The following is a 14,931-nucleotide window of genomic DNA, read 5'->3' as shown; positions in this document are numbered from 1 at the left end:
TGAAGAGAACAGCTCTCCAAAGTGCCAGACGCCATCGAATGTGAGCATTTGCCCACTCACGTCGATTACGACGACGAACTGCAGGCAGGTCGAGACCCCCTGACAGTTTGTGCAGAAAATCTCTGGTTATGCAAACCGATTGTTGAAGCAGCTGTCCGGGTGCCTGGTCTCAGACGATCTTGGAGGTGAAGATGCTGGATGTGGAGGTCCTGGGCTGGTGTGGTTACTCGTGGTCTGCGGTTGTGAGGCCGGTTGGATGTACTGCCAAATTCTCTGAAACGTCTTTGGAGACGACTTATGGTAGAGAAATGAACATTCAATTCATGGGCAACAGCTCTGATGGACATTCCTACTGTCAGCATGAATGCATGTGTTTGGGATGCTCTGGATCGGCGTATACAACAGCGTGTTCCAGGTCCTGCCCATATCTAGCAACTTCGCACAGCCATTGAAGAGGAGCTGCTTTGATACAATCTGAATTGTAAAAAGCGCTATATAAATAAAGGTGAATTGACTTGACTTGACTTGGATAGAAAAAAATGCTGGTTGGGTTCGACAAGCCGGATCCCTTGTCGAGAGACATGACCATTAACAATGTTCTGAGAAGTAGGCTAACCCCCGAGCTATGCCAACGCCAACTGTTTTATCCACAATACATATACTTATAATTTACTGCTTTAAAAATGTCATACATGTATAGTTTTATTATTTTACGTTAAATCTTACAATATGACAATCCGTAAAAATATTGATAAATAAATATTCCTAAAAATATGAATTATTACATGTTTAAAACTGATAAAATAAACAGAGTTACAATCAGCCGATTTCAGTATTTATTGTGTGGAACATATATTTAAACAAAATTATTTTCATTACAGCATACAATTCTGCCCCTAATAGAGTTAAATTTAAACGTTAGTGTAGCCTACTTGGTTGTCAAAGAGACAAACGTGTCAATGATTGATGTGAAACATGAAGAGAACAAAGACAAATCAAGGTAAATATCACTTGTGAGCAGAATTTTTTTTTTTATTGTGTGCCATTTTCATTCAAGCTGTAATGAATTTTTTTCCTTCTGCTGAACACAAAAGAAGATATTTTGACAATGACTTCAATAGTATGGGGGAAAATACTATGGAAGTCAATCAGGCCCCATTAAAGCTGCAGTCGGCAAGTCTGGCAGATTGAGTGGACTTAGGCAAAATTTTGAATGTTTACAACTCTCATGCCCCTCCCCCACTATCAACGGATACCCTCCCAGCGAGTTCATGCTCGTCAGTGCGTGTGCACTAGCCTGGTTAAAACCAGACCATTCTCAGTTGTAACTGAGTTATGGTCTGGCAAAGCGTCATAGACAAATCATTTCCAGAGGGGCGTCACCAACGGACGTCGCGGATAGACCTAAAACCAATCAGAGCGATAAGGGAGATGAAGAGCGGTGGAGAAACATCTCCGAGTGTTGTTCTTTGCTCAGTTTTTAACAAAAAGGAAACGTTCAAATCGCTTAAAACAGACGTGATAGCTGATTCGAACGAGTGATGTTCGACGCCGGCATCCATCTTTGTAATGTAGGCTACAAAATCTGCTTCAAAATCCCAGCGCTGTCGTCATCATGTAAAGCCCGCCCCAACGTTTCTGATTGGTGCCGCGATTTCGGCGATTGGAAATGGGCTTAAATGAGCTCTTTGCCAGACTAACTTTCAGAGCAAATCTAAATTTGCCGGAAGTTGTCTGGGTTTTCCCAGGCTACGTGTGCACCAGATTTTCAGTGAACGCACCCGTCTCATCAGCATCCATCAACACCATGGATTATTTGGAGGTATGATGTCCTGGCTAATCTACCGATAGATTGCAATTGCTAACGTAATTTATACTCTAAATGAGCATACTTGATTTGTTAGTGTTTTGAAAGCAAGATACATCCGCCATCACTCTTCGTTACTGCGCGAACTTCAGGCGTGTGCATGTGATTGTAACGTGCGCGAGGGGTGGCGTGTGCACGACCTGTGATTGACAGTCAGATCTCACACCCCCCTGCGCTGATTGGACCCGATGATCCGGGAGCTGTGGATTTTTGCAAAACAAATAACACGCTCCAGGTGGAGTAAGAAGCTCGGGTTTTTTTCTAAAACCACTTTATTTATGTTGTTCTGTCGGATTATAGTGTCGATTTCACTGAATATGATCAAAAAAATGTTGCCGACGGCAGCTTTAACTGTTTGTTTACCCATCAAAATATCTTATTTTGTGTTCAGCAGAAGAAAGAAATTCATACAGGTTTGGAACAACGTGAGGGTGAGTAAATGATGACAGAATTTTCATTTGTGTGGTTAAGCGTTTTCAACCCAAGCCGTCAAAAGGAAAAGGAACGCCATTCCAGACTGGAAGTAACTTTTCAAATTTTTATTAAATATTAACAAGACACAATTTTTTTTTCTGTGTATTAACTTGCAAGGATGAATTGGTTACCCTAAGACCAGTAATGTGTGCTAACAAAGTAAACAGGTCAATTTTGATTTCATGAGGACTTTAACAGAATAATGGGGAAAAGTCACGTGCGTCTTATTGGTAATTGATAATCCGAAAATAAGTTGACTATTAAAGAACATGTGACAATATTAAGTGTAGGTATAAAAGGTAAAACCTGTGAGGACTCGTTATTAAACAAAATAATACATAACTTGAGATGTGGTGACATTGTAATATAATGTTCACTGTGTTTAGAAAAAAAAACACACAAAATTGTTTCATGATGCATGCATACACTGTTGGGCATTGTTAAAATAGAAAAAATAAAAGTAGAAAGAGCATGAAAAGTGTGGTTTTAGACCCAGGGCCAAACACATAAAAACACGTAATTTGGACAATGCAGTAAGTATATTATAACTGAACAGATAAACCCCTTCAGTGGTTGCCTGTTCCTAATAAGCTTAAGTATAATCTCCTATTTAATGTTTTATTTTAGTTTGTCATTTATATTCCATTCCACAATGTTTCCTATGCACACTTCACTCTTAAGTATAGGTTTTGAGTGGGGAAAAACGTTTGATTTTAGAAGTATGTTTCTTGGAAGAAAATATATGCCATTGACCACATCTTGAGACATGTAGGAATGGTCCAGCTGAGGTACATACCTTGGGTCGCTCTGAAAGTAAAAAGAAGGCTTAATCTGTTAAAGGGTGGAGGATAATGCACTGATTAAAAGAACCAACAACTATAGCACATTTCATTACCTAAATTTGCATAAATCATCTTTATCGAGTGTTTTGAAGTGTTCAACCCTGCTTTTTAACTGTATTTTGGCAGGTTAACAATTTAGCAAGAATATAGCATTCTGTTTGTTCTGTTTGTTTTTCCTGTAACCTCATTCATTTTTAGTGAAATTAATGATAAGGTCATCTGTATCTTTCACATATTTACCATTATTTTCCTGTCAATTTCATTGTGATCAAATCCTTTACACTGATACTAACCTTTTGCTTTGTCATTGTATTGTATTGTTTCTTTTGTCACAGTCAGATTCTTCTCTTCTTTACTTGTTCTCCGTAACAGACTGCATGTGTAAATCTTGGTCTTGTTATGGTGAATGGTGGCATGCTCTTTGATAATGAGTCGACATGTTCCAGATGTAGCATTTAAGTATGAAACATTGCTGTTTACCATTGCCCAGTCTGAGCTGCCAATTAGCGTTCTTGTGTTTTCTTCAACATCATACAAGTCGCAGTTAAAGGGTGGGTTGTCCTTACAAGTTGGGTAACTACATTCAATCGTTAGGCTTTGGTTTTGGTTGACACATGCTGAGAGTGTTCCATAATCTGCTTTCTTTTCACAATAGACAGCTGAGAAAGAAAATACAGAAAACAACTTCTTATGTACGTATAATAAGGTATTACTGTTATGATGTGGTGAGGAACGAACCCAGGTGCAGACAGCGAGTAACTCAAACAAGGTTTAATGACGATAAAACAGAAAACAAAAACCCACGATGGGGCAAAAACAAGACAGGATAAACTGATACTACTACAAACACGACTTTCAACAGGAACTCACAACTCGAACGATAAACATGGAACTCGAGACAGGTATCACAAGGCTTTGACGAGGTTAGACAGTCAACATTGATTAAACAATGAACCGACAAAAGACAGCGAGAACACGGGGATTACATAGGGAACACTAATGACCAACACAGGTGATACTAATAATACAATGATGACAAGACAGGGATAACAAGGGGGGCAGAGACTGGAAACGAGACAACACAAGCACATGACCAAGACACAAGGCCATGTGCTTGCACATAGAACATGGGTCTGTCATGATCCTGCCGCTATACTAGAAAATGACGGACATGATGGCAGAATCATGACAGAACCCCCTCCTTAAGGAACGGCTACCAGACGCTCCCCAAGGAGACATCAAACACGGGACAAGACTGACTGAGACATAGACAAGACCCAACAAAACATGACAAATAACAGCAATGGCATGCTAGAATACACAATCATGGGGTCCGGGTGAAACATCAGAAACAATAAACTCGGAAGGGGAGGCGGAGGAAACACAAAGTCCTTAGGGGGTAGTCCAGGGGGAACATGTGCACGGGGGTTCTTAGGTCCGCGGGACGAGGACGGGGAACGAGGAATCCGAGCAGACTTGGAAGGGGGCGCACAAGGAGGTGACTTAGGGGATACAGTTCGTGGCTGAACAGGGACAGGAGGTACAGTGGGCGACGGAGCGAGGATAGTGACAGGGAAAACTGAGGGTGACGAAACAAGTCTCTTGATCGGGGAAACAGCAGGTAAGGGAACAGAACACATAACCGGGGGTGTAGCGGGTGACTGAGGAGTGGAAGCCAAACTCACTGAATCAGACTCGGTGATCAAGAAGTCAGACTCTGGATCTGCACTCTCCGAAGCGGACTCGGAAACCAAACTCCTTGAGTCAGACACGGAAACAAAGTTCTTTGCGGTAGCATGAAGCGCAGCGCTCACCGGGACAGGATCGGGTGCAGCGCTCACTGGGAAAGGATCGGGTGCAGCGCTCACCGGGAAAGGATCGGGTGCAGCGCTCACCGGGAAAGGATAGACAGGGGGTTCAAGGATCTTGAGAAGACGAGACAGGTATTCAGACAGGGTCTTGGCCGCAATGTTTATGGGCATCTCCTGATGCGCAGAAACTGCCTGCACAATCCTCTCTGCGGCAAGATCGGCCGCAACTCTCGGAGAAGAGGGCTCTGAGGCAGCGCTAGCTGAGGCGGGTTCTGGAACAGCGCTCTCAGTCACTGAATCGGACTTTGTGCATCCTGCAGCAGCTCCAGGAACAGCTCTCACAGAAGCCGTAACAGGTTGAGAACTCACTGCGGGCACATGGGAAGGTTGAGGCGGAGAGCGAGAAGATTCCCTCCTTCCTCCTGGGACGAGAAGCAGAGGCCATGAGTGAGTCAGTGCTCGGTTGAGGAACCATTGCCGGGTCCGTGACAGGCGGCAGAGGAACGGTCCTCTCAGGCTGGATTGACTCCGTAGCGGACGCCTCTGACGGGGATTCCCATGAGATCCACCTCCCTCGTTTTCCACGGAGATCAAAAGGGGCGGACAGAGCTTTAGGAGTCGTGGAAGAGTCAACCGGGCTTCCAAACATCGCGACCCCTATCCGGAGACCTTCAGGGATAACCGACAGTCGAGCAGAAGGTGAAGTTCCTGTAACACTCTGTAGCTCCCGCTGTGACAGAGCGTCCACCATGCTGTGGAACGGGCGGCTGACCAGTTTCTCTCGCTCAGCGAGAGGGGGAGGAGCGTTGAGACCCGCGATGAGGTAGCATTTCACCAGGCTGTCCGGCAGGAAGAACCCTCTTTCCTCCACAAGCCGGACATACTCTCTCAGGGTTAAGCTACCCTGAGGAGGGAAAGGAAGCTTGCCCTCCCGGCTGTCGGTGACGACCGACTGCCACCACCGCTCAGGGTCTGAAGACTGCGGGGTTGTGTAGATCGACGCGCTGTCCGCTGGGTTCCCTTCTGGTCGGTTCATTCTGTTATGATGTGGTGAGGAACGAACCCAGGTGCAGACAGCGAGTAACTCAAACAAGGTTTAATGACGATAAAACAGAAAGCAAAAACCCACGATGGGGCAAAAACAAGACAGGATAAACTGATACTACTACAAACACGACTTTCAACAGGAACTCACAACTCGAACGATAAACATGGAACTAGAGACAGGTATCACAAGGCTTTGACGAGGTTAGACAGTCAACATTGATTAGACAATGAACCGACAAAAGACAGCGAGAACACGGGGATTACATAGGGAACACTAATGACCAACACAGGTGATACTAATAATACAATGATGACAAGACAGGGATAACAAGGGGGGGGGAAAGACTGGAAACGAGACAACACAAGCACATGACCAAAACACAAGGCCATGTGCTTGCACACAGAACATGGGTCTGTCATGATCCTGTCGCTATACTAGAAAATGACGGACATGATGGCAGAATCATGACAATTACATAAGTAGATTTGAATGTGCAATGAAGTAAATTGTGATCTCTGGATAGCAAAATAATAGTGTTATAATTCCTTTAAAGAAAAATGATCCATAAATGGATAAAAAAAAGAAAGACAAACAATATGTAAGTGTATAGAGACAATGGGTGATTTAAAAAACTTTAATCTTGAAGACTTTTATCAAATCACATTAAAGGTGCCATATGTAAAAATTGAGGTAAAAATATCCAACAAATGAGCTACACGTATCAAAAGAATGAGAAGAAATAAATGCAATGATGTCATTAAAAAAATGACAAGTTATAGTGCTGCCGAGATATAAACCTGAATTAGCATGCTAAATTACTAGCCCCGGCCCGGCCGGTGTCATAATACCAGTTTCGGCCATGGGAGGCGGTATGCGGGCAACATACATAACCACCAGCCAAACTCCAATACACGAATAACTCGCACGGCTTGTGGGCGTACTTGAACCTGATGTCAATCGCGTCTATATGAGACCGGCCTTTATAATTTAGTGTTGAGATGTTGTTCATTGAGTCTCTAATCTCTAAAAATCTCCAAATGAACTGCGGTCTTACGATCGTGTCAATTGATTTGATTAATATGCGCGAGGGAGAGAGAGAGCAGGAGGACAGCGCTCGTGTTGTTTGAAGACGTGAGAGTGCGCGCGTGCGGCCGGGGCGCTCTTTCTCTCTCTGCTCGTTACGCGCCCTGTCAAGCGCAGCAGTCATTCTATTCTACATCACTCACCGATCAAAATAGGCTTTGGTGGGACAAAGCGGACGATTTGACGGTTTTAGCAGATTAACAACCCGAAACTAAAAAACAGACTAGAGTAGGCCAACTTTCTGGAGGTATACTGCCCCCATCTGGTATGGAATATGTGGATTTTGAATTGATTTTTTTACACAAGGCACCTTTAAGGACACAGTAACCTTTATGGCCATGCTACAAAAGGTTTACATTAAAATAATACAGATAATATGGATTTTACACAACTAATTAAAGGTCCTACTGGATTAACCGCATCCTCACAGACGCAAATTGATTTAATTTTCACTAACAGGCCAGAAAGAGTTGAGAAAACATATAACCTCATTACTGGATTAACTGACCATAACCTAATTTTATTCTCAAGTAAGCTTACAAATAATAGATTTAGGACAAATAAATATCATTCTCAACATTCTAGAATTCCTAAAAGTGAACTTGAGAATTCCCAAATGTATCACAACATGGCTTGACAGATCATAATGTTAAATGTTTGTAAAACGGTTAGCATGTTCTTTTCAAAGCGACCATGTAGCGTTCCAGACCCTGACATAATGATATCAGGTCAAAATTTGCAAGTTGTGACTGAATACATGTATCTGGTTGTTTGGACTGATTCAAATCTCTGTTTTAGAACTCATGTAAAATGTATGTGCAAACGAGTTCGATTTAATTTAAGTATTTAAATTTGTTAGGGAATCATTCAGCTTTGAAACTGCTATGATATAAATGAATGCCATGATTATCCCGCATTTTACATACTGTTTGACAAGCTGGGCACAAGCTAACGAGTCTAAAATGAAGTCACTTGAAAGTCTTTATAAACATACTCTTAAAGCTTTAGTTCAGAAACCTAATAGTTTTCACACCTGTCAAATCTTAAATACCCATAGACTTCTGAGTTGGGAAAACTTGATCACTTACAGTAACCTTTGTCTAGTTTATAAGATATTGCATAGCACGGCTCCACCTCCACTGAAGAGATTTGTTATGCAGAGAGCAGGCACTCATGTCACCAGAGGTATCACAAGAGGGGACTGTATCATTCCCACTCGAAAAAGTGCCTTTAGTCAGTCAGCGTTCTCTGTAACAGCAACTAAACAGTGGAATCTATTGCCAAGGCTGATAAGAGAAACAAACACTTATCGTTCTTTTACTGGTCAGCTTAAGAACTGGCTAATTAATTGATAATCAGATATGTGCACATTAGACTACTGACTGACTGAGAATTGTTGCTTGCTAGCAGAATGTCTTGTGTCAAACTTTGTTATCTCTCATCATTTAGCCTATGTTGTGTGCTGATGTTGCTTGTTACTTATGGTTGTGTGTTGTATCTGTCTTATCACTACTTTTCTATGTTGTTATTATTTGTGGACTGTAAAAAGTCATTTTATGTTTTTTTATATCTTGATTTTAGGTTGCCTTCATAATAACTGGCCAGGGACAACAGATGAAAATTAGCCTGTTGAGCTAACTCTGGCTCATTTACAGTTACTTTATACTGTTAATTAATGAGCACTGTACCTGTAAAATAAACGAATAAATGAAAAATGAAATGAAAAAACTATTTCAAGCAAGCACATCACATATAACTTTAGAGAATATTTCTGAAAAACTTTTTGATTTGTTACGAAACTTCACCCTTGATTTTTTGAAACTGGTATAGTTGAGCTATTTGTTGTATTAAGGAGACCATAGGTTGTTAGAAATGCATGTTGGTCAAGCGTGCAGCACTTTTTGTCAATTAACTGCAAGCAGACAATGTACTGGCAAACCACAAAATATGTCAACCCTATGTCCATCAATTTTTAGTATTGATGTGAACATTTTTTAAATGTATCTGATACATTTGCACTATTTAAAGAGTGAGATGTGGTTCTTACCCGGGAAAAGGAGGACAGCGATAATCATTTCAATATGCAAATGGTTCTCTGTGCAAGACAATAAAAACAAACTTTTGTAATATTTATTATTTTGTCATCAAAATCATAAATGCCACAACAATAATTAAAGAAGACAACATCAAAGTCATCTGTTGACATACACAGAAAATCTAGTTCAGCTGTTTTCATAGACTGTTTCTGTTCAAAATTTTCACAGGTTGAAGACTAAAAGTTACACAACAGAACATAATTCTAAAGCTCTTACCTTTGAACATTGTTACTTGAATATATTTGCGTTTTGGATGAATAATCCTTGAATATCAGTTATTTGAGATTGAGAGAAACATCTAACATTGTGGGCAGGGTTCAAATGAGCGAAATCGATAGTAGTGTGATTTCATAGGGCTTTATAGTGTGTGTGTGTGTGTGTGTGTGTGTGTGTGTGTGTTGGGGCGTGGAATGCATTTCCGGATGCAGTCAATTGCATTACATATTACTATTACTCAGAAATGGTAGGAGAAGAAAAAAAGAATAAACAGTCAGTAACCATTATGAATACACCCCAATCTTTCTGATTGTTTTTACTATTAGTAGAAGTAGCATCCCTTTACTTTTTAACCACATCCAATCTTCTTAAAATAACCTCAGCTATCACAGTCCATCAGCCTTTTACATGTGTTCCAACATCATGCATTATAAATGTAATGCAACATTAGATGACTCAATATCACCAGAGTGCCTTTTGAGACTTTCACAATTTCCAGAATAAAAATCTTAGATTTTCCATTTAACTTCATATTTGTTGTATTAAGGAGACCATAGGTTGTTAGAAATGCATGTCGGTCAAGCGTGCAGCACTTTTTGTCAATTAACTGCAAGCAGACAATGTACTGGCAAACCACAAAATATGTCCAGCCTGTCATGGACAAAATCCAAGTAAATACATTTTCATTGCATAGTGATTATAAAATTAAGAAAACGTTTTTATTTTCAGAAAGATATTTAGTCTCTTTCTCAACCATGCATTTTAGTTAATGGGATTATTATGTTTTGAAATTACCGCAAAATATTTGTTTCCCTATAAAATATGTGATATTGCACGTTCTTTTTTAAATAACATCTTACAACAAATATATCTGGTCAAACGTTCAAACAATACTAACTGTACTCATTTCTTTATAAAGAAATTACAAAAAAAGGTTTTGCTAATTTGTTAAAATAATTTGCTTATTTTCATAAAAGATGAAGATGACAGGGTGGACAACAACATGACAGGGTGGACAACAATATAACAGGGTGGAAACGGCTTTAATGGGCTGAAGAGATCAGGAACATCAGAGTCAACAAGAACAACAAGAAATCCTAAAGATATATATAATACTCTAAATATTGTAATGATTACAACCTGACAGAAACTAAAACCACTCACTTGATTGATTCATTAAAAACCGAACGAATGAACGAATTCATTCAGTATATCGCTGTGTGTTGCTCAGAGATGCACAACAGTTCCTCTGTGGCTTTGTTTGGTATTTTTCATAAATATACTTATTTTAATATAAGTATTTTCTTGGCGAAATAGAGCAAAAACAGACAATATTGACACTATCGTGTTTAAAATGTATCACAATATTAACTTGTTTAACTTTAAATTTATATAATATTTGCAATCAAGATATTCAGTAAACTGCATTTTTTGCGCGTGTGATTTCTTAACTATATCATATGATATAAATACAAGACAAAAACCCATACAGGGGCTTTTTTTTTTTTTGCCCCCAAATCTTGAATTTTAGGCGTATTCTATAAGTCTCGTACCAGTCATGGAAGGCTTGGTGACAGGACAATGACAGGGTGGACATTTTTGACTTGCATTTAATGAACACATGTTGTACCTTCAGTTAGCAAGGTGATTCATTGTTGAAGCTGACTGTGTACTGTTTAAAATATATATATTTAGAATTTGAGTTTTTATATTAACCCTCATATTACCTTTGGGGTCTATTTGACCCCATTCAGTGTTTAACGTCTCTAAATATATGATTAACAAAAAAATGTTGCTTCGTATTTAATGAGTCGTCTGGTATCGGCCAGACGAGACCATCCAAATCCGATATTGTGCGTGTGTTATTGTTATACACACAAAAGGCACAAAAACATTATAAAGCACCAAGTTTTCTGAAACCATTCCATGTAGTTTAATGTGAGGTACAGATTTAAGTTGTTCAATTCAAGTTCATAGATGTGCTTCCCTTTGCTGCAGGTCTCCATTCAGCACTCAAACAGCGCGTAGCGCTTGGTTACGACAGTCAACACGATGAAACTCTCTCCAAGATGATTCAATGTTCCTATTATTATACTGTAGATCTGTAGATGAAAGTTGGTGGTTTTGCATAAAAGGACTTTATCTTGGTGGAGTTTGACATGTTACTTTCTCCCATGTGTCTGTTAGATCACAACACTGTGTAGAGTAGAGTGTGATATAATTGCGTACAGTAACTAAAATTTAAAACTGTTAAAAGGCTCAAACTATTGAATAAATAAATAAATATACACTGAACAAAATTATAAACTCAACACTTGTTTTTGCCCCCATTTTTCATGACCTGAACTCAAAGATCAAAGATTTTTTCTTTGTACACAAAAGGCCTATTTCTCTCAAATATTGTTCACAAATCTATCTAAATCTGATAGTGAGCTTTTCTCCTTTACCAAGATAATCCATCCACCTCACAGGTGTGACATATCAAGATGCTGATTAGACAGCATGATTATTGCACAGGTGTGCTTTAGGCTGGCCACAATAAAAGGCCACTAAGGGGCTGTTTAGACCTGGCCACTTAATGCGTTTTCTGTGATCGAATCGTGAAAAGACCAGGTGTAAATGCCCCCCGAAACGCATTCGAGACGGATTTGAATCCGATCGCTCAAACCATATCAGGAGGTGGTCTGGGCCGCATTCCAGACGAAACTGGACAAGTGTAAATGCATCTGGTTGTTGAAACCACATATGTAAATTTTACTCCTCCCAAAAATGCTAAAAAATAAACGTGTGAGAGCGTGTTATATAGGCTATATGTCATGTTATAGTCAGATATGACGACGCTACTGCAACACGCATTACCGCAGATGAGCATCTATTCATCAAGCCAACGTGCAAACTATCGCAAATCAAAGTGAAAGTTCAAAGTAGGCTAAGTCGCAGATGCTTAACACACAATCATTTTCATTAAAAGTAAAGAAACGAAATGATCTTACCAGGGCTGTTGCCGCTCTCTCTTATTGCTCTCTTTGATTTTGAAATTAGCTGATGATCAATAAAATGCAGCTCATCTGTTGCTTTCGGTGATGTGCACTCCATTAAATCTGCATATATAACGCGAGAATTGAAGATCGGATTTATATCCGTTTTGCAAAAACACATTTATGTGACCAGGTGTAAATGGAATCGTTTTGATAAATCTGATAGCTATCCGATCTGAGAAAACGCATGAAGTGGCCAGGTGTAAACTACGGAAGCGTATTGCATTCACTTGAAGAAGAAAAAATCTACTCTGTTTTTCTGAATTAACGAGTTAATTATCTCAGAATTATGAGATACATTTTTCTTAAAAAAAATTTTTTTAATCTGTTTTTATGAATTAATGAGTTACTCATAATTTTGAGATAATTAAGTCATTAATTAGTTCCCGTCTAATCGGTAAAAACGAATCGGTTACCTAACGTAACCTCGGTTCTCTCTAGAAGAGGGAACGAGTATTGCGTAAGCTAGCTTACGCTGCGGGAAAGATTCATCTTTGCTGAGATATTGAAGCCAAAAATTATTTCATAATTTGTATCCATACAGGACGCAGTTCCTCTGCGGCAGACCTAGAGCAGGCTAGCTAGCAGCTCATTGGTTCGCTCAGAGAGAACTGCTTAAGCCTATGGGAGAGCGGGGCTGAACCCGCTTCCAATGAGAGGCGCCCGCGCGCTCATTGCGTCATGGCCCGCCAGAATGGGCGTGGCTATGGTGTATATAACAGTCTCTCCCAGGCTTATATGTTGATTTATTTCAGCGTGAAGCGAAACGCTAGTAGCGCGAGCACGGCCGGGAACGCAATACTCGTTCCCTCTTCTAGAGAGAACCGAGGTTACGTTAGGTAACCGATTCGTTCTCTTACGAGAGGTTCTCTCGTATTGCGTAAGCTAGCTTACGCTGCGGGAACACCTGGTCAACGCCGTGCGCGCTATGAATCCACTCATGAATCCCAGGGTGATACCGGGGGATTTTAAACGTGGAGTGAATGTATTATGAGGGAACTTCCAAGTTGTAAAACCTGACAAAAGTGGACGGGGAGGCCCATCCCGCGGCCACACAGATGTCATGAATGGAAATTCCACAGGACCATGCCCACGATGAGGCCATGCCTCTAGTGGAGTGCGCCCTGATGCCCAGAGGGCAGGGCAGGCATTTAGATGCGTAAGCAGAGGCGATAGCGTCTACTATCCATCTAGACAGTGTCTGTTTAGAGGCGGCCAGACCTTTGGTGCGCCCCCCAAACGACACGAAAAGCTGCTCAGCGCGTCTGAACGCGGCAGCGCGCGTAGTGTACAATCTCAGAGCCCGCACCGGGCAGAGGAGATTGGCGTCTCGCTCACTATCGGATGAAGGCAGAGCCGATAGGGAAATAATCTGAGCCCTGAACGGGGTACCAATCGCCTTCGGGACATAGCCATGTCTAGGTTTGAGAATGACAACAGAATCATTCGGACCAAACTCGAGACACGCGGCGCTGGATGAGAGCGCGTGAAGATCCCCCACGCGTTTTACTGAGGACAGAGCCGTCAGAAAAACGGTTTTGAGCGAGAGGTATTTTAGGTCCACAGACTCGAGCGGTTCGAACGGGGGTGCTTTCATAGCTTCGAGAACTATAGAAAGATCCCAGATAGGAACCGAAGGGGGGCGCGGAGGGTTCATCCTCTTAGCTCCCCTGAGGAAGCGGATGACTAACTCGTCTTTGCCCAGGGACTGAGCGCGTCGGGGTTCAGAGAACGCCGCGACGGCTGCCACGTAAACCTTGAGAGTGGAGGGGGACCTGCCCTTGTCCAGCATCTCTTGAAGGAAAACAAGCAAAGACGGCACCTCGCATGACCGTGGGTCCAGATGTTTGTCGGTGCACCATTTTGAGAACACAGACCATTTAGACGCATAGAGCCTTCTCGTGGAAGGTGCTCTACCCTGTATGATAGTGTTTCTTACTCCTTCTGGCAAATCGACGAATAGTCGTTGATCACCCATGCATGTAGCGCCCAGCGCCGTGGATGGGGGTGCCAGATCGTGCCGCGAGCCTGAGAGAGGAGATCTGCTCTGACTGGGATGGGCCACGGGGCTGTCTGCGACAGCTGAGTGAGCTCCGGAACCCAATTCTGACTCTCCCAACGCGGGGCTATGAGGAGCACCGAGTGGCGTGTGTCCCTGATCCTCTGAATTACCTGTGGTAGCAGAACGATCGGAGGGAATACATAGAGCGGGCGGCGAGGCCATTCCTGGGCTAGCGCGTCCTCGCTCCTTGAGAAAAATATTGGGCAGTGAGCGTTCTCTTCTGACGCGAAGAGGTCCACTTCTGCTCTGCCGAATAGCCGCCACAGTATTTGGACCGTTTGTGTGTTCAGGGACCATTCTCCTGAGGAGATGAGGTTCCTGGACAGTATGTCTGGGCTGTGTTCAGATGGCCCGGCACATGCGTCGCTCTGAGCGAGAGCAGGCGGCTCTGAGA

The sequence above is a fragment of the Rhinichthys klamathensis genome, unplaced genomic scaffold (genome assembly GCF_029890125.1).
Source record: "Rhinichthys klamathensis goyatoka isolate OS25496 unplaced genomic scaffold, OSU_Roscu_1.1 h1tg000206l_1, whole genome shotgun sequence".
Taxonomy (NCBI): domain Eukaryota; kingdom Metazoa; phylum Chordata; class Actinopteri; order Cypriniformes; family Leuciscidae; genus Rhinichthys; species Rhinichthys klamathensis.
The sequence above is the reverse complement of the archived record's forward strand: the minus strand, read 5'-3'. Positions refer to the sequence as shown.